Genomic DNA, 22,772 nt, shown 5'->3' on the forward strand with positions numbered 1-22,772 from the left:
CAGCAGCAATGTGGACTGCGATGAAAAAATCTCTGGCGATGGTCCCTGTCACGATTGTTAAAGGAATTCTTGGCAGGCCATAACACCACAGTGAGTCGTTTCAGATGTTTCTGCGGCAGAAGTCACAAGGTAAATAATGCTCTCGATGAATGTCAGCATCGAAAGCCAGCCATTACCTTTGTATATAGTATGGTGCAATTCTCCAAGTACAGTTCTAAGCGCGTCAGGACCGTCCTATCCATTATGATGCCGACGCAGCTTGCCAGTACTATTTGATGGTATAGGTTAAAGGTAGATTTTCCAGGCTCCAAGAGCGGGCTTAAGTGACTGGATTTCCACTTGGTGAAAACCAAGCCATCGCTTCATGACGGGTTGTAAAGGGCGAGAAATGCATCTAAGGCCTCTTGACCAAAGTTTTCAAAAGATGAAGCGCCAACAGTGACAGCACACTAAGAAGGAACAAAGACAGGACAAGCGCCTTGTCCTGTCTTTGTTCCTTCTTAGTGTGCTGTCACTGTTGGCGCTTCATCTTTTGAAAGCTATGCACCAACTAGCCTCACAACGTGTTTTACTGGAATGACCAAAGTTTGCAATCTCAGAGTAAGTGACACCACCGAGTTCTGGCGACGAAGAACGCCTACACGGAACGAGTTCGGCCTCCAGTTCTCCAACGGAAAAAAGTGGCATTCATACGCAGATCTCGGGTGCCAGGGGTGGCAATATGGATAAGTCTGCAAAAATGGAACGTAGGGCCGGCTATCCTTGCTCAGAAATCTTTCGCTATATTGCTCTATCGGCATCCTTGACAGACTTAAATGGGTGGCGCTGTTGAGGAGCTGTTCGCGGTGAATTCATTGTTCTCCAGACGAGTGGCAAAAGCTAATGCGGATTGAGAGATTCGCAAACAGATTTCCAGCGTTGCGTTGAGATTAGAACATGGTAACGGCGATGCAGATTTCTTTTTCTCAGTGCGCTTAGCCTCTGTAAGGTCCTGGACTGATTTCCTGTGTCTGTATCCTCCCTGCGCTCGCCGGAGGATTGTGAAAAGCCGTTTTATGCAGATGAAGGCGTTGCCGATGGCCGAAATGAGTGCATAGCATCCTGCATGACCTCCGTGATCTGGCTTTTCAGCAGGGACGAAAGGCTCTCGAGGCATGCGTCTTCCATGAAAGATTTAAACGCGGACAACAACATTGTTCGTCGAATATTAGGTGAAACTGATTTGGCTGGACATTTTATCTTCATGTAGGTAGAAATGTGCTCGCTTCAATGCATTTCTCGGTCTGAAACAGTGGACGCGGCTGGTAAGACATCACGAAACAAAAGTTAGGACCAACCAACTACTCAGAAACAAGTATAAAAAATCACATATAAAAGCAACACCAAAAACAAAACTACTTTGTTTTTAACCAAGAAAACATCACGTGAAAGCATGCAGATCGCAGAGAAGTTCCATACTCGCCTCATGCAAGGATTCCTTATTAGGGCACAAGGAATAACTTTGTTTTGAATATGGGCTGTTTCCTATCCACTTAAGGCGTGTCGTATTTACCTAAGTATTACTCATTACGTGACTCCATGCAATATACTCACTACAAACGATGCAACAATGCGAAGTAGGGCGAGTTCAATACCTATACCCCTGCATAGCTGTTCTGAGCACTCTGACGACGGAAACATTCAAATGAATGCGACCTCTAGCCTACCTCAGTTGAACTACCTTATTAACTTAGACAAAACTAGGTCATGTTGATTTTATTTGAAATCGTTGAATACTTGGTAATTATAATGCGCAGTTAATGTGCCATATACTGAGCGTCAAGTTCGTAAAGCGTTAAGTTTGACGGCAGCAGTGGAATACCTGCCCCTAGTGACAACGTCTATGAGCTCTCAATATGCACCGCTGGATTTCTTAATTGTGAGCTAAACACAACAGATTACTTTCTGGCGTTACCTTCCGCAAGCAAACCAGCTACTCCTGGTTTTATTTCGTAGATATAGCAAAAGAAAAAGTGGCAACCTGAAATCATTCCTCACGAACGTTACTGAACATGGTCTACTGCACCAAATAATGTTCCGTGAAACTGTGCGGATATTGAGAGAAGGATCTTGAAGAAAAATATGGCGCGAGCGCTCAAAGAGAAGATAACGTTTCAATTGTTCCCAGCATTCATTAGCACCAATAGTCTTATGAAGAGATCAGTAAACCAAACAAAGCTTTTTTGCAGTGAAAAATAAAATGGACGCCGACCAAAAAGAACAAAAATATAATTTTCGGCTCTCATTCGCAAAGCTTTGCTCACAACGCTAAAGAACTATCAAACCTGCGCCTACGACGACTCGCTAATTGGCAACAGAGAGTCGGTCAAAAAAATAAATAAAATAAAAAAAGCAATGAATGTTAGTCTAATGGAAAATATGCAAATGTCGTGATGATGTCGAGAACAACATATAGCCAGCCCAACTGATGGTGGGTATAAAGACGGTGCGCTGACCATTATACACCCTACGAACACGCAGGTTTGTATAAAGGTTTGCGACGGTCATACGATTGTGATTGTGCGCTGTTCTTTGACACCTGGCGTGTAAAAAAAAAAATCTGTCTCCTTTTTTTTGTATTTTCTTCTCACATTCATTGCATGTTGCCGTGAGAAATAAATAATATTATAAACGACATAAGATAACCATTTTAACGACTACCCTCGCAATCTAAGCGTAGCGGGAATCTAGGCGGCTCAGATACTTGTTCGCGATGCATCAGACCTTAGGCTAACAAATAAGACTTCTAGATACCCTCAACGTCTTCTAAAATAAGCCATCATCAGTCAGTTTCAGTCTTTATGGTCACCACCCCAAATGTCCTGTATGACGAATAAACTCAGCAAGCCAGAAGCCCACGTGCTGTATTGCCTCAGCACTGGGCCAGCGCGTACATGGCTAAACAAGATTAGACTTGCCGCATCGCCCTTGTGTGTAACCTGTACGACTCACGGAGAAGTTTAACATTACTTGTTGCAGTGTCCTAGACTCGGTTACAGAGCGCACTTTTTTTTTTTGTGTTTGAGCGCTTCAGCGTCGATGCGTTCCACATGCTAATGCTAGACAACTATAGTGGTTTTCGCGAGGACACTGGGTATATTCCAGGCGGGAGGCGTTGCGTCTCTTACTGAAGTTATTAAGTGACGTGGTCATAGATTGTGATTGGCAACGTTTAGCAGACTCATTTCGGGGCGTTGTATCGAGAGTGTGTTGGTTGCTTGGTCTTGCTGGCGAAGCATCTTCGAGGGTGTACAGCGCAACGGTAACAACAGGGACAAAAAAGGACACACGGGCGGGAGCGCTGACTTCCAACTGAACTTTATTATCGAGAACATTGAAATATATACAAAGGGAAAGCGAGGCTCTGGTTATCGTGAACAAACCAGATAAAATGAAGGGAGAAAGAGAAACATTAAAAAAGATGAGAAAAGATTAAGATTCTTTGGTGACTATATCTTAGGTTTCTTAACCTCTGCTGTAAAGTGGCTTTAGGGTGGAGCTATTCCCGTAATTTTAGCAAGGTTATCCGCTTGCAGCCAGCAACAGCCAGCAACAAGATAGGTAACAGTGGTCAAAATTACGATCGAGGTTTGGAAAAAGGATTCAAGCTTCAGCAGCCTATGACTCAAAGCACGTTGCGTTGCCCAAGTACAATGGCAACGGCATCTTTGGGTGCGCTACGCTTTTAGCGTAAATATGTTTGCACCGAATATTAAGACTCATACTAAGACATGTTTACGACCGAGTATTAAGGCTAAAAAATATGTGATGAAATCGCTCCAATATTATAGCTATACACACACATTTGTTGTGCACTTCTAACTAAACAGAGAATGTAAAGCCCTTTAGTTTCTCAAAAGTAAGCACCCCTTCCAATGCTAAGCGTGCCCCCCTCCCCCGCCCTACCCACTTACCCACATTTTCCAGGGCGGAAGAGGGCGAAGGGAAACTTGTACGGGAACGCATGCACTTTTCTTTACTCTTTTTTATTTCATAGAATAATCTGTTGGCGTCCGAGCCACTTCTGGGCGAAGTCTTTCATAAGTGCGACTGACAGTCTCTGTAAAACAGAAATGCAGTGTTTCATAAGCTACCGACAGCAACAGTAGCTGCAACTTGAAAGGCGGCGCCGACTAAGCGTCAATTAAAGTGGCACCATGCGAGTGGTTATAAATTAGTGTGGTGACAGCGAGCAATAATTTACTCAGCCTGCCATACAGTTGACGTATTTAGCGTTCAAACTAACTTTGCACTGTTGAATTTTGAGTTAATCTACAAGAAAATTGAGTTTCTTCCATGGACTTATTAGCAGTGGGCGAATAAGGTAAGACAAGCCAGAAGTTAACATATCGTCACGGGGACTTGCCTTCATTATGGCAACAGCGGTTACCCTGACGGAGACAAATCCCCGGACCGAAAAGTTGGCTCCACGATGACGCTTTCCTTGTTCGCTCACTGTTAATCAAGTCAAGTCTCCGTCTTTCTGCGACTCCTTTGTTCTTCTCGGACCGTAAGCAATACTGTTTTGCTTTGCTCGATCGCTGACTTCTTGCCGAACGTGTTTAGGCATTCCTCGCAAAATAGATTCTTAAGGCATGCCACTGCTAGATACACAGTTACTTTGGTTGAGCATTTTAAAACTCACGTTACCAACAGTTTCTTGAAGGAAAAGCAGCGCCCGTTCTCGAGATGCCGCGGTCGAAGCACTTTTCGCAGCAGTTTATTCAAAGCCCGTATGTGGAGAACCACACGTATACTATGAGCGAACCCCCAACCAGTTCGGGGCGTCCAACTATTCATCAAGAGGAAAAAGAGTGAAGGAGAAGAAAATTTTTGCTTGTTATCATTTAGTCGATCCCTCTGCCGCACGAAGATGTTCAACGCTGACAGGTGAAGTTTACAAGAGCTCCTACGGAGAGAGCTCCTTTCGGGTAGCCGCGGACGAAAGACATCACACGCAGTACGAGTCTTCGGGCGCTCGCTCAGGCGCAGAGAGAGGGATAAAAAAAAAAAAGGGATAAGATGGGCTCCTGCACGCCGCAACTAATCAATAAAAAGCGTGCCCGGCACGAATTCGTTCGAGATTGGACGCCGATTCTATTTTCGTAGCGCGAGCGAGCAGTGCACCGCGCGGGTCTCTCTGAATCCCTGCATGGAGGAGTGGGGAGGAAGAGCCGGTGACGACAAGAGTTTGAACCACGGGTGACAGCTCCGGGGTCAAGGCCCGTGCACGAGCGTCCGTTGCCGGTGCTAAAAGGAGGCTAACTTCCTTCTCGCGGGCACTTTATCCGGGAGCCCTCCTCCGGGCCGCGCCATTAGGTCACGCCGCTCGCTCCATCGCGCCGCGCGAAAACTACCGTGGCCGACGACGCGCGAAAACCTGCGTCCATTTCGCACCGCGCAAAGCGATGTCACCCACTCCTCGCCGGCGAGTGAAGCCAACCGCCTGCCGGCAGCGAGGGTGGGGGCGCGACGCCGTTGCCTCTCGAGATGTGCACCCGCAGCTCTCCTTTACTGCTTGTCTCTACGTGGGACTTAGGTGCTCCACAGCTACAACAGCACGCGTGCTCCTTGTAGACGGTCTGAAGCTTTTGGTGGATATGACGTTACAAGAAGCCGAATGCATGACTGAGGTCAAATTCAGAGAAGTGAATGCAGTTCTCGCGTTTTGATTATTATCGCGAGCTGTGCCTAATCAGAACTTGCTTTTGTGCCCGTTACATGGCTGTAGGGGTGGGTTATCGGCTTGCGACCAGCTTTGTCTTACGCAATTTCCTTCCGTTTATATCTCCTAGCATTAGTAAAATACCAAAATATTAAAAATATGGGCAGTGGAGAAGGCTCACTTTAGATTTGTTGCAGCTTATTAGCCGCGGCAAAAGGGAAAGTTTGGATGTTAAACAGCCCGATATCCCAAATCATAGCTAAATACAAAACACAAACCAACGAAAATACAGATTGAATTCAACAGAACTCATTCGCTGCTTTGCGTCGACTCCACAAATATTCTAGTCGGTCTTGCAAGCACATGTTTTCACAGATAGCTTGTTATTTCCTTGTGAAGGTGACGGGTGCGTATAAATGTCTTTTGTTTGCGTTATATCGGCTACCTAATTAGATGGAAAACCATCACCCTACACCTTAAAGCATGTCCCGTGGTCTGATGTACCAAGTAATCACAGAAGGTGCGGCCAGACCGCGTCCTGTTCATCGGTGTATGTACGTGCCGCATATGTCGCCCGACAATGGCTCTATACACAATTTTAATTGATGAGAAGAGCACCAACACTCATTTCACATTGGTCATATTTGCTCCACTCACAACACCCGACGCCCGCGATACACGACCAATCAGGTGCAAAACTGGTGCGTCTTTCTTCCGTTTCGCCGACGTGCGTGTGGACATTCTGCGGCTCAACAAGAGCTATTAATGGCGGCTTCCATCATCTCCACTGATGCCAACATGTGCGTCGCTGGCCCTTCCTGGTACATTTGTCGACAAATAATTGTGAAAAACCTGAAGCGAAGCTAGAAAAATTAAAGAAAGACATTTGAAGAGAAAACGCGCTCCTGGAACTCTATGCCAAATAGCTCCAAACGCCTTGCGAGGCACTGGCAATGAGCCAAGACCATTGTGGCGACACTGAGTCGTGGAGAATGCCTGCGCTGCATTCGGTCGAATCGTTAGCCGGTATATCGCCGAAGCTCGTGGTCGCTGCGTCACCTACTTCTCTGTAGCTGCGTGTAAGGAGCGAACTCGGAACGACATGGCGACGCGCAACTTGTGCCCTGGCTATAGTCGCGACCCGCCACGCCGCAGTTGCACGCCGAGGCGTTCACGTGACGGCGGGCGTTACGTCCCGGGTCGCGCGAGCGGCCCGACCACCGCTTGGCTGGTGGAAGGCGGCGGGGAGTCTGGTGCTGGGTAAATAGAAGCCGTCGCCGCGGACTCGGGCGCCGGGTGACTCTGCTGGCACTCGTGGACGCGCGAAAGAGAAGGGGGCGCGCCGCTGCTCCCTCTCGTGGTCGGTCGTGTCCCTTTGTTGGCAGGCTCTCGGCACGCACGCCCGAACCGTCCCCTTAGATCAACATCCCGCGGTCTCCCCTCGTCTCCCCAGCAGCCGAGTGGCAACCACTTGAGGATCGGTAGGATGGAACATCGCCTTGCCCGTCAACCTTTTATTATTCTTTGCCACCCTCCACGCTTCCTTCTTGGAAAAATAACTGCAGGGCATTGTGGTATTACTTCCATTTCCCTGGCGCGCTGGGGGCTCCCTTTCTCCGGTTAGCAGATCAGACCTCACCCCCCCACCTCCTCCTGCCACTCGGGCTCTCGAGAGCTGGGCGTCACGCAAACACCTTCTCCGCGGCCTTCTGGCTGCCGCTGCCGCTACTGCTCTTTTTCTTGCTTCCCCCGAACTTCTCGCCGCTGTCGAGTTTAATCGGAGACAGAAAAGTGGCAAGGCGCAAAAAGAGAGAAAGGAAAAAGCTCGCTATAACTACCAGTGCCAAGCTCGAGAAGAGTAAAAACGACGAGAATCAGAAAAGAGTAGAAAAAAGCAGAGGAAACACGCACACACACGCACAAGCGAAAAAATCAAAATAAATAAAAATGCTATAAAAGAAACTACTGATCGTTAAACTAGCCCGTCAGCTCAAAACTGAAAACAGTCCGGTGAACAAAAATCCCGCTCGAGGACGCCGTGGGTTGGCGAGGGCGAGCCTGATTCAATCCACGCGGCTCGACAGCGTCCACCTGCTTACGAGAGTAGAATGGGGCTCGGTGGTGGTGTGAACTCGAGACCGCCTGTTGTGAACGATGCGAGGCTGGTCGCCACCCTCCCAAAACCCCGCGTGGACACAGGCGGATTTGTAACCCCATCCGTCTGAGCTTTCCTTTCTTTAGCGTATATTTTTTTCTTTTTTTCTGGACCAGCTTATCCGGCCAAGCGGCCGCCGCCGCCGTTTATTTTTTATTTTTTTGCCGGCGCGCTCCAGAATCGAAAGTGGCCGACCGCCCTGACAATCTCCGAAATACAAACGCAGATTAGTTCTGGTCGCTTTGCCTGGCATGAGAATGCCACAATCGACACGTGTATATTGTGATAGCCGGTTTTCTTCTCCTCGTGTCAATTTTAGTTATTTTTTACATCCGTCTTGAGTACAGTGCGCGCTATAGCTTTTGTCGAAGGCCGCTTTTCTTTGAAGAGGAATGTGCGATGGCGTTCCTTCTTCATTTTTTTTTTGTCACCGCTAGGCGTTGGGACCCCACGTCTTTGTTGGGCACCTTTCCGCCATGACAGTCACTCCTGGGTTTGATCGCGCAACTCCTGCATCAGATCGAGAACTATATACAAACACGTTCAGTCAATTCAGTCAATATATTCGCCACAATAGATAATAATAATAATAATAATAATAATAATAATAATAATAATAATAATAATAATAATAATAATAATAATATAATAATAATAATAATAATAATAATAATAATAATAATAATAATCCAAAATATAAACTAAAGCTCTTCCCCATTTTAATAACATTTACAAACAAAATACCAAGGAAGCGCTAAACAGAGTGAAAAAAGGTGCTATATTGCATTGTCAAACAAAACACATCACACTATAACATGAATAGACACTCTATTTGCACATGTTCTAAAGAAAAACAGCGAGATAACATTGGTTTAAAGTCTAAACCAATCATAATACTCACACAGACACAAATAAAGGTTAGCTTCATACGAGTATATATATTTTTTTTTTATGTCCCCTTTTTTAAGGCGTTCTTTAAGCCGGATAAACTTCGTTGCTCCAGTACTGAAGTGGGGAGTTCATTAAACAAATTCGGAATATAATACTTTCGTTGCCCTTTACCATAATTAGTTCTTGTCCGAGGAACAACATATCTGGAGGGATTGCGTAGATTCATGTGTTTTTTAGCAGGTACGCGAAAATTTTCATTCCAGAAATATCGCGGCACAACAACAGAAAGGAACACTGAATCAAAGTTCGGCATTTCCAGGGACCTGAACAAGTTAGCCGTATCAATGTTTGTGTTGTAGGCTACACTTTTTAGAATATTTTGTAATAGCCTGTTTACCTTGGATTTCCAAAAGCTACTGCAATTAAAGAAACAACAGATACCATATCTTATATGTGAATAGGCTAGCGCATGAACGATCATTTTCTTTATTTTAATAGGAGCATAGCTTCGGACGCGGTAAAGTAAGCACGCAGCTCGTCGAAGTTTTGCACAAATGGAAGCCATATGAACGTTCCATGATAAAGCATTATCAAAGTGAACTCCTAAATATTTAATACTATCAACATATTCAATCGGCGTACAGTCACAATTCAAACAATCGGAGCCATGCAAAATGACAGGCAACGTGGCATCAATAACTTTTAAGGGATTTCTAAAACAGACTAATTGCGTTTTTCGCGAGTTAACTCTTATTTGATTACTTTTACACCAGTCTATGACATTAATTGCGTCGATTTGAAGCAGATCAACAGCCTTTTCATATTCCATGTGTCTTGAGACGAGCAAAGTGTCGTCCGCGTATTGAAAAATAGTGCTTGTCCCAATTACCTGTCCCAAGTCACACACGTATAAGTTAAATAAAAGTGGTGACAGCACTGAACCCTGTGGCACTCCTGCTGTGAATAATAATAATAATAATAATAATAATAATAATAATAATAATAATAATAATAATAATAATAATAATAATAATAATAATAATAATAATAATAATAATAATAATAATAATAATAATAATAATAATCAGTCAATCAATCAATCAATCATGTTTATTTAACGTGCCCAGGAACAACCCTAAGGTCTGGGTGCTGGCGCACGCATGCATTACAAACCAAAAACAAACACTCAGGGAAAAATCATTAAACAATAAATGAATAAAAATAAAAACTGTGAAAAGAAGAGAGAGTACCGACAACAAAGCGCAAAGTAAATACAAAAGAAAAAGGAGGAGAAGGGCACTTGAACAATACATGAAATTAGAACACAAGGCAAAGCTCGGAAAGGAACGATGACAAGGAGTTATGAAAGATATCAAGTTCACGAAAGTAAGCGTTATAAAGATTCTGTAGTCTGGGGACAGTTGAGTGTTCGTGATGACAGGCAGGAACATGGAAAGGTCTATGTTCTCTGGTGATCTTGCGTGGGATACGAAACATGACACAGCCGAGAAGTTCGGGACACGTGAGGTTACCGTGAAGGAGTTTAAAGAGAAACAGGAGGTCAGCGCGATTACGTCGGTCGCGAAGTGAGGGCAATGACAGCAATCCAACAGTGCTAGTACAGAGTGCAATGTCCAGGTTTGCAAAGCGGTGATTATATATGCTTAGAAACTTTTTCTGGACACGATCTATAATGTCACTGTTGGATCTAGAAGAGCCATTCCAGACGACCGACGCATATTCGAGTTGAGGAAGAGAGATGGTTGTGTATAATTTGCGGAACGGTGTAGGAGACTTGAATTCCCTCGATAGTCTGCATACAGAACCAAGAGAGCGCATAATAATAATAATAATAATAATAATAATAATAATAATAATAATAATAATAATAATAATAATAATAATAATAATAATAATAATAATAATAATAATAATAATAATAATAATAATAATAATAATAATAATAATAATAATAATAAATCATTTATTTATTTATCGTTCCCAGGAATAACCATAAGATCTAAGTGCTGGCGCACTTATACATAGAAAAAGAAATACAGCAGAGGAATATCAGTAAAAAAAATCAATGAATAAAAAATAACAATCTTGAAAAGAAAAGTGTACATACATGTAACAAGGCGCAAAATGCATACATAAGAAAAAGGAGGAGAAGGGAAGTTGAACAATATGTGAAACTAAGAGACAACAACGCAAAGCTCAGAACAGAATAATGACAGCGAGTTGTGAAAAATATCAAGGTCATGAAAGTGGGTGTTGTAAAGACTCTGTATTCTGTGGGTGGTTGAGTGTTGGTGGTAACAGGCAGCAACATGGAAAGGTCTTTGTTCTCTGGTCATCTTGCTCGGAATATGAAATATGATACAACTCAGGAGTTCGGGGGACATGAGGTTACCATGAAGGAGTTTGAAAAGATACAGAAGGTCAGCACGATTACGTCGGCAGCGAAGTATAAGGGCAATGGCAATAATCCAACAGGGCTAGAGCAAGGTCCAGCGTCCGTGTTAGCAAAATGGTGATGATATGTGCTTGGAAACGTCTTCTGGACCCGATCTACAACGTCACTGTTGGATTTAGAAACGCCATCCCAGATGACCGACGCGTATTCGAGTTGAGGAAGACAGATTGTTGTGTACATGCAACTTGCGAAACGGTGTAGGAGAATTGAATTCTCTCAATAGTCTGCAAACAGAGCCAAGAGTGCGCATACCCCGCATTGCAACGCGTTTAGTGTGAGCTGAAAAGTGCAAGGTTGTATCAAAAAGTACACCGAGATCATTGATCTCACGGACCTTACACAATGGTACAGAATCTACTGAATAAGAAAAAGAAATGCTTGCTGTTTTGCGGGTGAATGTCATGACTTTTGTCACAGCATTCAAGGTTGGGTTATTAATCCGGAGCCCTCCACTACGGCGTGCCTCATAATCAGAACTGGTTTTGGCACGTAAAACCCCAGAAAGAAGAAGAAGGTTATTATCTGTGCACCATTTAGAAAAAGAAAGCAGGTCAGACTGCAGGATGCGACAGTCATCAACAGTGTGAATTACCTTAAAAATCTTTTGTCATCGGCATACAGAAGGAATGAAGAATGCCGAATGGCGGAAAGATTAACAAAAATTTTAAAAAGGAGTGGTCCAATACTAATCCCTGAGGGACGCCGCTAGTTGCCACGTAAGAAGAAGACGTTTGGCCATTGACGTTAACATAACATGATTTATCAATAAGATAACTCTGCAAGAGATTTACAATTGACGATTCAACACCAAAGTGTGTAAGCTTGATGAAAATCAGTGAGTGGCTTAGCACATCAAAAGCTTTACTGAGGTCGCAATATCTGGTGTCAACTTGCCCCCTTGGGAGTACTGGCGAGGAGATCTGGGTCATGAAACTTGTGAGATTTGTGATAGTGGAACGGCCGATGAGGAATTCATGCTGATTCGGGAATCAGGAATGCAATCATGGATTCAGGAATCCATGCACATAATAATAATAATAATAATAATAATAATAATAATAATAATAATAATAATAATAATAATAATAATAATAATAATAATAATAATAATAATAATAATAATAATAATAATAATAATAATAATAATAATAATAATAATAAAAGCTCACTGGCAACACCTACTTTTTATAATTCTGGTTGTTATGAAATCAATGAAAACTAAGCTTTCGACTTTCGTTCATCATGTCATGTTTTCCAGGAATTAACATGAGAAGACACACTTTTGGGAAGGACGCAATTGGCAGCCAACTCTTCACTCAGAATTTTTCGAGCATAAGTAAGCGTCAAAATAAAGGCACCTCCATGAGATTATGTGCCGAAGGTATCCATATACCCCATATATTCTGATTGATTGATTGGTTGACTCGGTTTAACGTCCCAGAGAAACACAGAGGGCTATGAGAGACGCCGCAATTCAGGACTCCGGAATAATTTTGACCACCTGGGGTTCACCCAAGGCATGTTATACGAGTGTATTTGCATTTCGTCCATATCGAAATGTGGCCACCGAGGTCGGGAATCGAAGTCGCGACCGCGTGCTGAGCAGCCGAACGCCAAGGCCACTGTGCCATCGCGGCGGCTAACAAACGTTTCTAAAAGCATGCAGTGAGTGGCGCTGGTGCTCATTGTGCTAGATTTAGCACCCGTACGTAAATACCCAAAAAAGTGGACGAGGGCCGCAGTCGTAACTCAATTGGTAGAGCGTCGCATGCGTATACTGCAGAATTTGTGGGTTCGGCTCCCTCCGGCGCCGCCGCCAAGTTGTCTTTTCTTCCACTTTCATTTTTCTTTTCGTTAAAATTTCTACATATCAATTAAAAACTCCGTTAATGTACCTGATCCCTTCTTTGGTTTTATTTTCTGTTGACTTCATATGTGTTGTTAATAACAAAAAAAAAATATGTATATCCTCAGCACATGTGGGAAGCTATACGAAGTTAAGCATTTATTGTCATCCTATGGAACATGTAATCTCATGCAATGTTGATGTTTATTCACCGCACAGGTGACAACTTTAATGTCATACAATGTTTATATATATATATATATATATATATATATATATATATATATATATATATACATACTGTGAAGAAGACGCGCCTCCGTCCAGCGGCACCGCCAACGCTCGGCCCACCTCTTCTCAATACATACACTGTTCCCAAGCTATGCTGAATTGCAAACAGCCGAAGTTCATGGGAATGCACACTTTGAGACGCCGACGCATTGATGTCACGGGGACGAAGGCGATGTTTAGTGTTTGTCGAGGAAAGAATGGAGAGGAGAGGTTTATGCAGAGAAAAAATTACGACGTGAAAGACTGTAGTTAAGTTGACTGTCATTTGCCCATTTCATTACAGCGTCTAAGGCCCAATAAAGCTAGAGCTCACGCCCACGTGCTACGTGGTATGAAGCACGTATACAAATCCTTTGAAAGAGCTACTAGGCGTTGGCATGACAGAAGAATGCATGCGACTAGGGTTAGGATAATGGTTAGAGCATCGGGCTCTTGTGCTGGGAAACCGAGGTTCGATCTCACCATCAGGCACGTATTTCTTACGTTTTCTGTCTGTGAGCTATCCGGCCAAGACAACAGCAGTAGCAGCTGCGGCAGCCATACACGGTCAGCAAAGTCTGGGAAGGTTCGCCACAAAAAAAAAAAAAAAAAAAAAAAAAGCTTCGTTTTAAAAATAAATAATTAAGCACCTCGCTTCCTCTGATTCTTCCAGTTGAATTTTTCTAAGTAATACAATTTCCTGTCACGTGCATGCAGTAATGATGTAAATGTGGTCGCAGTTTAACCTTCCAGGTTAATAAAATACCCCAAACCATCGAAGCTGCTTTATCGCAATAGGCTACATACGTGACGTGCTCTTTAGTTTAAATGGCACGGATATATTACGATGAAGTTGGGTGTCACCACTAATACCTATTACAATTTCCAAATCGTCATAATACTGGCCAGTCGGCATTGTCACATGGTTGTGAAGCTGAAGGCTGATCAAGCAGGGTAGCACAGTCACCGGAGAGCAGAGAGAAAACTGTTTATTGGGCGAACTTGTGTCCTCTAAACAATACTCGTACATTGGCGGCGAATCCATCCTTTGGAGATGATTTGCGACGTTAATGCGATAAGCAATCTATCGTGTGATGGTTGTATAATTGGCGATGATATGTTTTATATGTTACGATTAATCTTATGAAGAACGGCACATATCCAGCGAATCAAGTTGGCGTCAAAGAGTTTCATTGAAGAGCGACACATACGCAGTGGACCCAGTTGACGTGAAGGGAAAGCGGTTAGATCATGACACATATATTGATACCAAGAAGTCCGTTAAATATCCTGAGAATGCGAATCGCATTAAAAGAACACTTTGGTGGCGGCGATAGCAACCAGCACGTTCATCAATTGTCGAGTCGGATGGCGCAGTTCACATTAACTCATCTCTCCACACGGGCGGCATCTCTCCCATCGCAGATTTTAGATCGGCTCATATAGTTATCGCAAAAGTTACAAAACCTTCCACTTTCATTGAAACAGTCACATAAGATGTGCGACATCTGTGAACAGATGGGGCAAATAAGAGAAAACGAAGTCCGCTACAACGTATAAAATGGCTTCTTGTGCACGACGTGCAGAGCATCTGGCCGTATGCTGTGCCGCCGCAAGGCTGCGTCACTCCGTCCTGTAGGCGACTTTATAGTCCAGGTCACCAATGCTCAAGCAATCTTGTACGGTCCGAAATAGCGACGCAGCAGCTTCCTGCTTAGTACTCGGCGTCCATAGCCAGACGTAGTCTCCAAGGGCGTGTGGTCACGACGTTGCAAATTATAACGCGGGGCGTCGGTCTCCTGCTGTTATTAAAGCCGAAGCCTTATGATGCCCCATGAAGCGGAAAATCAGGCGAGCGTCCGGCGTTAACGTCCGATGGCAAGAAAATCCACGTGACCCATTGATGACGTCACGTTCCCGGCGCTGGACCTGCTGCGGCTCGCACTACGAAATCCCACGGTGAACAGCCACGGCGCCGTACGGACGCCGTGGACCACAAATAAAAAAAAAAAAATTGGCTTTTTCCAGTTCGACAAGTGAGTTGACCCAAGTTCAAAACTGCCCTGGCCCACTCCCAAAACTGACTTGGCAGAAGGTTGAAAAGGAAGAAGGTTGCTGTTGTGCCTTATGTAGAGGGCCTAACCCCGAAACTAAGGAAGATAGCCGGAAAGGAAGGCGTTACGGTTGTATGTTCAGCACCAAACGAGGCGTATTCAATGTGTGCAAGAGTCAACAATGGCCAGAAAAGTAAGCAATGTACAAAAAACCACAAGAAGTACACTACCTGTAAGACAGGGGTGATATATAGCTTTATCATGTGGCCGACGATATATAGGACAAACAGGCAGGCGTCTAAATGACAGGACAACAGAGCATGCAGCATTTTTGAAAGGAATCTCCGCTGGGCATCTCGCTTTTCGTCATCGCCATTGCCATTGCTCCGTACAATTTCACTACATTAAGGTTTTAGAAAATTATGGGGTTTTACGTGCCAAAACCACGATCTGATTATGAGGCACGCCGTAGTGGGGGAGGGGACTCCGGAAATTTGGACCACCTGGGGTTCTTTAACGTGCACCTAAATCTAAGTACACGGGTGTTTTCGCATTCCGCCCCCATCGAAATGCGGCCGCCGTGGCCGGGATTCGATTCCGCGACCTCGTGCTCAGCAGCCCAACACCATTAAGGTTTTAGAAAAAAAAAGTAAAGACAAGCTGACGCGCGAAATTTTAGAAGCCACGGCCATTGGCAGAAGCGGGCAATCATGCACAAGTGCACCATTGATACTAGTAACAGAAAAAGAAAAGGGCTACTTAGGTTAAAACGTTATTTCACCCTAAGAGACGGATAATCGGCATGACAAAAGAAAAAGGAAGCATTGGCTATCTCGTGCTATAAAAGGTGTTGGAAACGAAGAATAAACACTCAATTGCTAGTCCAGCGTGTGTCGTCGTCCATTTCTGTCCGTGTCAGTATGTTCTGCTGGAAACTATTTGTGCTATGCGCAAAAAGCGCTGACAACTATGCGCTCCGAGTATCACGTTTGAATCACTGAGCACTTTAAATCCTCGTCAAAATGTCTGAGTATCGACGGCGCTACTGTTTGGTGAAAGTGGACCCCTTGTTTACCGACGTCATAAAGTGGAAATATATATTGATCATGGAAGATGTAAAAAAATACGTGGTATATTATCAATATGGTTGGCTGACCATGTCAGCGCAACGTATGATGATGATGATGCCTCAACACTTGGCACAACCCACTGAGGCGGATAGGCCACGAACCGGGTGGTATAACGTATATATGGGGGTAGCGCTTTTTCCTCACGCTGCCTCTTTTTCTTTTTTTCGTCTGCGCGCGCACGATCGTCGGCCAGTGCATTACTTTGGTTGGCAACTATACCCTTCATGTTTGCTTGGGTTGTTTTCTGAAAGCAAAGCTGGAAGACTGCGCTCGTCTTCATCGAGTCTGTTTCTTTCTTTGTCCATGTTTCTTTCCCGCACTATATATCATTTATAGCCCCGTATGAAAGCTGCTAGCTCGAAACAAAAATCTTTCGTAGCGATTCTTTCGTGCACGTTTGTCGATGGCGCGCTAAAACATTTATCTTGGTTATTTTATGAACTTCCCGTTCCATTTTCTCTTGATAGGTTTTCGCAGTGAGGTGGTTAGTAAAATTTGCGGTGCAGCCACAATTTTGGTAATGACTTCCGAGGTTGCTCGAGCAGCGTGGCGCGTTCAAGCATCATTGATTAACGCATATGGCCATCTGATCAATAGAGTGTTCCCCGCACGAAATAGAAGTCGCGGTATAAGCGACTTTGCTACAGCAATACATACGCACTTGCAAGCATGCTTGTCGACGCACCCTTCAACTTATTTGCTGAAATTGTGCGCCTTCTTGCACGGTTTACGAAGCTTCTTGCGGGCCGTCAAGACAACGCAAATGACTACTTCTTATATGATTTTGTGGCTGTAACGTGACACCTGGTGCGGGTGGCATGCGCATGACGTGCAATATCTCCTATATACTTTGTGCATACTGTGCATCCGCCTTTCTGTCCATCTGCACTTTGTGGCTCTCAAGATACATTTCTTTTCTATTGTGTTAGTATGTAGAATTTCTTCGCACTTGTTTGCTGTAGCTATCGAGTATAGTGGCATTCAGTTCAGGAAGAAGGGTGTTTGTTAGTTGCGCACGGGTGTAGGAATGTAGCAATCTGATGACGGTCAGCCTAAGCTTCCACCAAAGTAGGCTTTACTACGCCGGCACTCGACCAGGTGAGAAATTGCGAGCGTTTCGGTGGTTTTCCGTGTATTCCATGCCACACCGTCAGCTTCAACAGATAAGGTGTGCAACGTTTCTACAGAATATATTTGATCGCGCCTACCATTAGCCGTGACATGGTTCGCATCAAATTAAAGACTAAAGATATTCGCTCCGGCAAAAAGAAGTTATGAGAGTTTCTTCGTTTTTCTTGTCTTTCTTTCATCTAAATTGCCGGAATAAAAATGAGAAATTCCGGTTGATATGCTCTAGAATATATCCTGGTGAATTGCTTAAGTATTGTGCTAGTCTTTCTAGCATGTAACATATCTTCGGCAAGAGTATTTCCCTTTGAAATTGCTAACAACAGTATTTGTTGTAGGAGTTACCATCAATTTCACTAAGAAAGTTGTTGTAAATGCGCTATAAGTTAGGTGTATGTGTTTTCTTTTTTTCTTAAAATTCAATGTTTTTATAAGGATAAGAGCCAATAGCAGGTTGGTCGCACGACACAACCGGCAGTGTAATGGTTCGTTCATTTATGGTAATTTAAGCACCGACCACGCTGTGATTGTCAGCACATATTAAATATCCAGACTGCATTGGTTCGCTTACAATAAATAAATGGAATGAAAGGTACGAACGGCTTTTTAGAGCGATGGTTGTTATAGGCACCCTCCTAGGTCGTTTTGATTTTCGCCGGTCTCCGTCGCAGGAATTACAAAGTGCTTTGGAATAAGTTTATAAAGAATGCGCCGTGTTCCACATGGATTCAAACTCCAAGCCGCGATGCGATGCCTTCCATTCGATTCTATGCTACTCTTACCATCCACCGTTCACGGCCGGCTGACCTCATTGATAGCGTGGGCGGAGCGACGCTCTGATCAGTGACGAAGCGCGAAAACCTCGAAAAGTAATAGCATAAAAGAAGTAATCGATACAAAAACGCGGCCCTCGCCTCGTCTCACTAAATGTCACTCAGAAGTTATTCGTATCAGTGACTCTTCACCCCCCCCCCTTTTTTTTTCCTTTCTTAGGGAACGTGATATTGGCCAGCAAGCCTAATGTTACTCACTTATTTGCATGCGGCCTAAAATTTTATTAAATGAATCAGTGCAACTGGCTAATATTGGTCAGCTGCCCGTCGTTTCGGTGAACCATCGCGGTTTTTTCTTCTCTTTTTTTGTTTTATTGGCATGATATAAGGAGATGTTAGCGCACAAATACGGCACCGGCTCTCTTGCATATATGGTACATACAAAATATACTTTCAAGAAAAAAAAATAATTTACAACATAGTTTCAACAATGTTGTGTTGTCACTTACAAGTCAAAATAACAAGACGAGATTGCAAATGCGCACTTAAAACGATAATTCCATCGAGTTGAGAATTACGTCACATAAACTGAGACTATATATCTTGGGAAGGGAATGACCGAAAATACTATGAGCTCTGCTTCTCAGCAAAAGTTATGCATATGAATTTCGTACGTACTTTCAGGTCACCCGGGAATCCTAGCAAGTGAAAAGGCTCACATATTGTGGAAATACGTAAAAAAATTGGAGGACGCTTAAGCTTAAGAATAGAACGCGATAGCGTTATCGGGACCCGTTCGCATCGCATCGTTCGCATACGGCAAGTAGGCTTCATACACTGCAACACTGAACGTGGGAAAGCCAGCTTACAAAGACCAGGCTTACACTGATCTCCTTAAAGTCGGCTTCACTTTTAAACTGAAATGCATTGCTGGAAAGACGTTTTTCCAGGGGCAATATAAGTGGCCTATTATTAAAATGTAAAGGCCCTAGCACCTTTTTTTAATTATTTTATTACTTGTTTGCTATTGCCGCGACGCGCGCAGGTCTGGTAGAAATGCTGGAAAGGGGGTTTGTGTTTGAGTTTCCTAGTAGCAGAATTAGGTTTTTTCGTACATTCAAATTACAATCCGACGCCGATTGGTAAACAATCCGACGGCGAATCCGATGCCGAATGGTAAAGTCGTACTTTACCATTTTTCTGACGGTTTTCACTGTGAGAAATTCAGTTTTTGTTCACCAAAACCTTGCACCAAATTGAGCGCCTGCGCGGTTGATGTGGTTGGGTGATTTTTTTTTTCCGCCACCCGCGATCACACGTCGGTTGCCGACGCCGGATATTCTGCGACACGGGGCCCTAAACGCTATCGCGTTAATATTTCCATTTTGAGTAAACACAAAGCAACAAAGTGAAAACAAGCCCAACACAAGCGGCCAGGGAATTTTACGGTCAGCCTGGCGATAGCTAGGAACCATAAATCCTGTCACAATAAGGAAAATGATATAACCCTGACGACCAGCATTGTATTTAGGCAGTGTCAACAAGATTAGAAACATCGCTGTTAATTTCAGGCGACAAGCACCAGAGGCATCAAGAGTAGTTTTAGATCAGAACAAATGCATGAATCAGCCCCTCAAGGTATACATTGAGGGGCTCTATAGAGGGGCTCTATAAGTCTGCACTCTATAGAGTGGAGACTTATAGTCAGGATGCCAATATACAATAAGAAAGCTACCAATTGCTTCAAGATCAATGGCTTGAAAATGAAAACTTGCGTTGATCTACAAATTAAACCTCCAATAACAGTTTTCAGAGGCCTCCCGTAACGAGAGCCAATATCACGTACATACTACAAAATATTTTGCTTAATAAAAAGGAATGTGTATGCGAGCTCACTATACTGCTAGTACTTTGCGCATCGTCAGGTTGCTAAATGTCTGAATAACGAGAATTGTATCAGGGTGCGATCCTTATCGCTTCATGCGTCGTGCAAGCTCCACGCGTTGCTTCGCATTTCCTTTTAGTGCCGAGATCCCTTCTTGCAATGTGCCCGATCTCTTCATGCACGAGTTGGTCCCACGAGCTGAGGCGATCGCCTTCGTTTATCGCGTCACGTGCGGTAATAACTCGGCTCGGCGGCGCAGCGCTGCGACGCGGAGCCGTTCCGACGGGCGAGGATCGGATGCGCGGCGCGTGGACGGCTCGCGCCGCGCTCGACTGCATGTGCGCAGGCTGTGTGCGGCCGAGATGCGCGCGGCACCACGAAAATAACCGCCGTCCGGCGCGCACACACACGCACCCTCTCACGCCCGCGCGCGAGAGCCGCAGATTTGTGCGCTCCCGCAGACAAAGATGCGCGGGGCTTCGCGAGGCGACGCCGCGCGCGCGAGGAAACCAAGAGACAAAAACGAAAATTAAAAGAAAAAAAAAAAAAAGGAGGAACGAAAAGCAGGCAACGAAGATGAAAGGGGGGGCAAACGTATATAAAAAAGAAAAGCGGATAGAAAGAGCGAGAGCCGCGCGGGCGAAGTGGCACGGCTCAACGGCGTCGCATAAACAAGATGGGCGTAATATAAATTTCTTCTGGCGCCCCTCCCGAAATAGAAGGAGAGCGCGGCGGAGCGGCGGCGACCCGCCTCCTCTTCCTCCGCGTCATTCACGGGAACACCAGGCTGGCGCTTCGCTAATTTGTCAGCCTCACTCGCGCTGTCCCGCATCACGCCGCCAACGGCGCTCACCTCGTCCGGGCCGCCGGCTTTTTCGGGCGCAACCGCCGCGGCGTGCCCAGGCGGCTGCAAGGTGCGGCCGAGAGACACCGCCGATCTCCCTCCTTCGGGCGGCGGCGGTGAAACATGACGGACGCGCGTGCCACGGATGCCGGTGCCCGAGCCGCGTGACGGCTCCTTGTTGTCGCGCGGCCGACTTAATTGCCGGCGTTCATGTAAACGCCGTTCGCGCGCTTGCTCCTTGCTGGTTTGCCCGATGACAGAGCGGCGATGTTTACGACCGCGCTTACGCGCTCGCTCTCTTTCTTGTTCCGTCTGTTTCAGAGCGGGTCCAAGCCCCTTCCTGCTCGCTGCTGCCAGTGTTTCGCGGAGTTCGCGCAGCAGCATCGGCGCTGATGTCGAAGAAGCTGACGGGTTACTTCCAGCGGCTGGATCACGGATGAAAGCGTCCGAGGAAACGGCAGACTCGTCATTGTTGCAGCACGCTCAATTGCCTTCACTGAGTGACAAGCTCCAAATGCCTTATTGACGAACTGCGTCCTAGATCCCAGTTGGCATGGTCGATCAACGTAGTACATACTGCTCTTTGGAGAAAGGGAAGGCATTTCCGTACGAGAGTGAATGATACAGCGAGTTATCTATTTCAAGGGAAACAGACATAAAAGATTGCCTGTGGTAAATATCGCAATTCTATCACATTACAGGCGGACACATGCCCGCCAGACAAATTGCAGAGGTAACAAACACAAACAAAGTGAGGAATATTTCCCTAATTAACTTTGTAATTATTCGCTTTAGATTCACAACTGCGGAATTGATACGAGCAGTAATCAATTCGTAGCTAGATAGCAGAAATCATGTGTTTAGCAACACTCAATGTCCAACTCTGCTACACACAGTTATGCGGTGCACGTGATCGAAGACGCAGGCTCTACAACTTCTTTTCACCCCCATGTGCATAAATAAATATTTAACCATACCCAGAAATTACATCACCCTATCGTAAAATCATATAAGCCCCGCTCAATAATCCTGTTTGTTCCTGCATGATTTAGATAGGAACAAACAGAATTATGAAACAGGGCATATATGTTTTTCTGATATAGGGCAGCTGGTTGTCTACCTAGATGCGTTACAATATTTATACTGAGTTGCTCAAGGCGACCTCATAGAATATGCCATAGATGTCATCCATTCGCGATGTAGTACTTTTCTCAGAAGTCTTCAAGTCCAAACAAACAAACAAATAAACAACCAAGCAAGCAAAAAAACTAACTAAATAACTAATAAATAAGCAAACAAATAAATGAAAGAAATTAACTAACTAACACGCACACACACACACAAAAAAAAATACAGAACGGCAAGGCTGCACGCTCCGAATAGGGCAAAGGCAGATTGCCTTCACTTGTCAATAGTCAAGTTTGAGCATGCAAACAATGTTGTTCTTGCCAAAAGTGTCCCTGATTGATGTCTTTATCTGCGTCCGCGACATCCGTATAAGTTTCGCTGCTACGGCATGTATCTATAACGGCAAAATACCTTGGCGCTGTTGCCGTTTGTTCTTGGCGGAAGTATAATATCGTAGCTGCGGCGCCAGTCGGTATGACACTTTGCGC

General features: G+C 44.6%; 1 long non-coding RNA gene across 1 annotated transcript in view; it reads left to right on the forward strand.

Moving 5' to 3' along the window:
- LOC119442321 (uncharacterized) overlaps window positions 1–22,425 on the forward strand; it is an 84,858-nt gene extending 62,433 nt beyond the window's left edge. Inside the window, exon 2 of the long non-coding RNA XR_007467414.1 lies at window positions 21,478–22,425. This is a non-coding gene — a long non-coding RNA (uncharacterized LOC119442321). The remainder of the gene's footprint in view (window positions 1–21,477) is intronic.
- The last annotated feature ends 347 nt before the right edge of the window (window positions 22,426–22,772 follow it).

This window comes from Dermacentor silvarum, chromosome 1 (genome assembly GCF_013339745.2).
Source record: "Dermacentor silvarum isolate Dsil-2018 chromosome 1, BIME_Dsil_1.4, whole genome shotgun sequence".
NCBI classification, from domain to species: Eukaryota; Metazoa; Arthropoda; class Arachnida; order Ixodida; family Ixodidae; genus Dermacentor; species Dermacentor silvarum.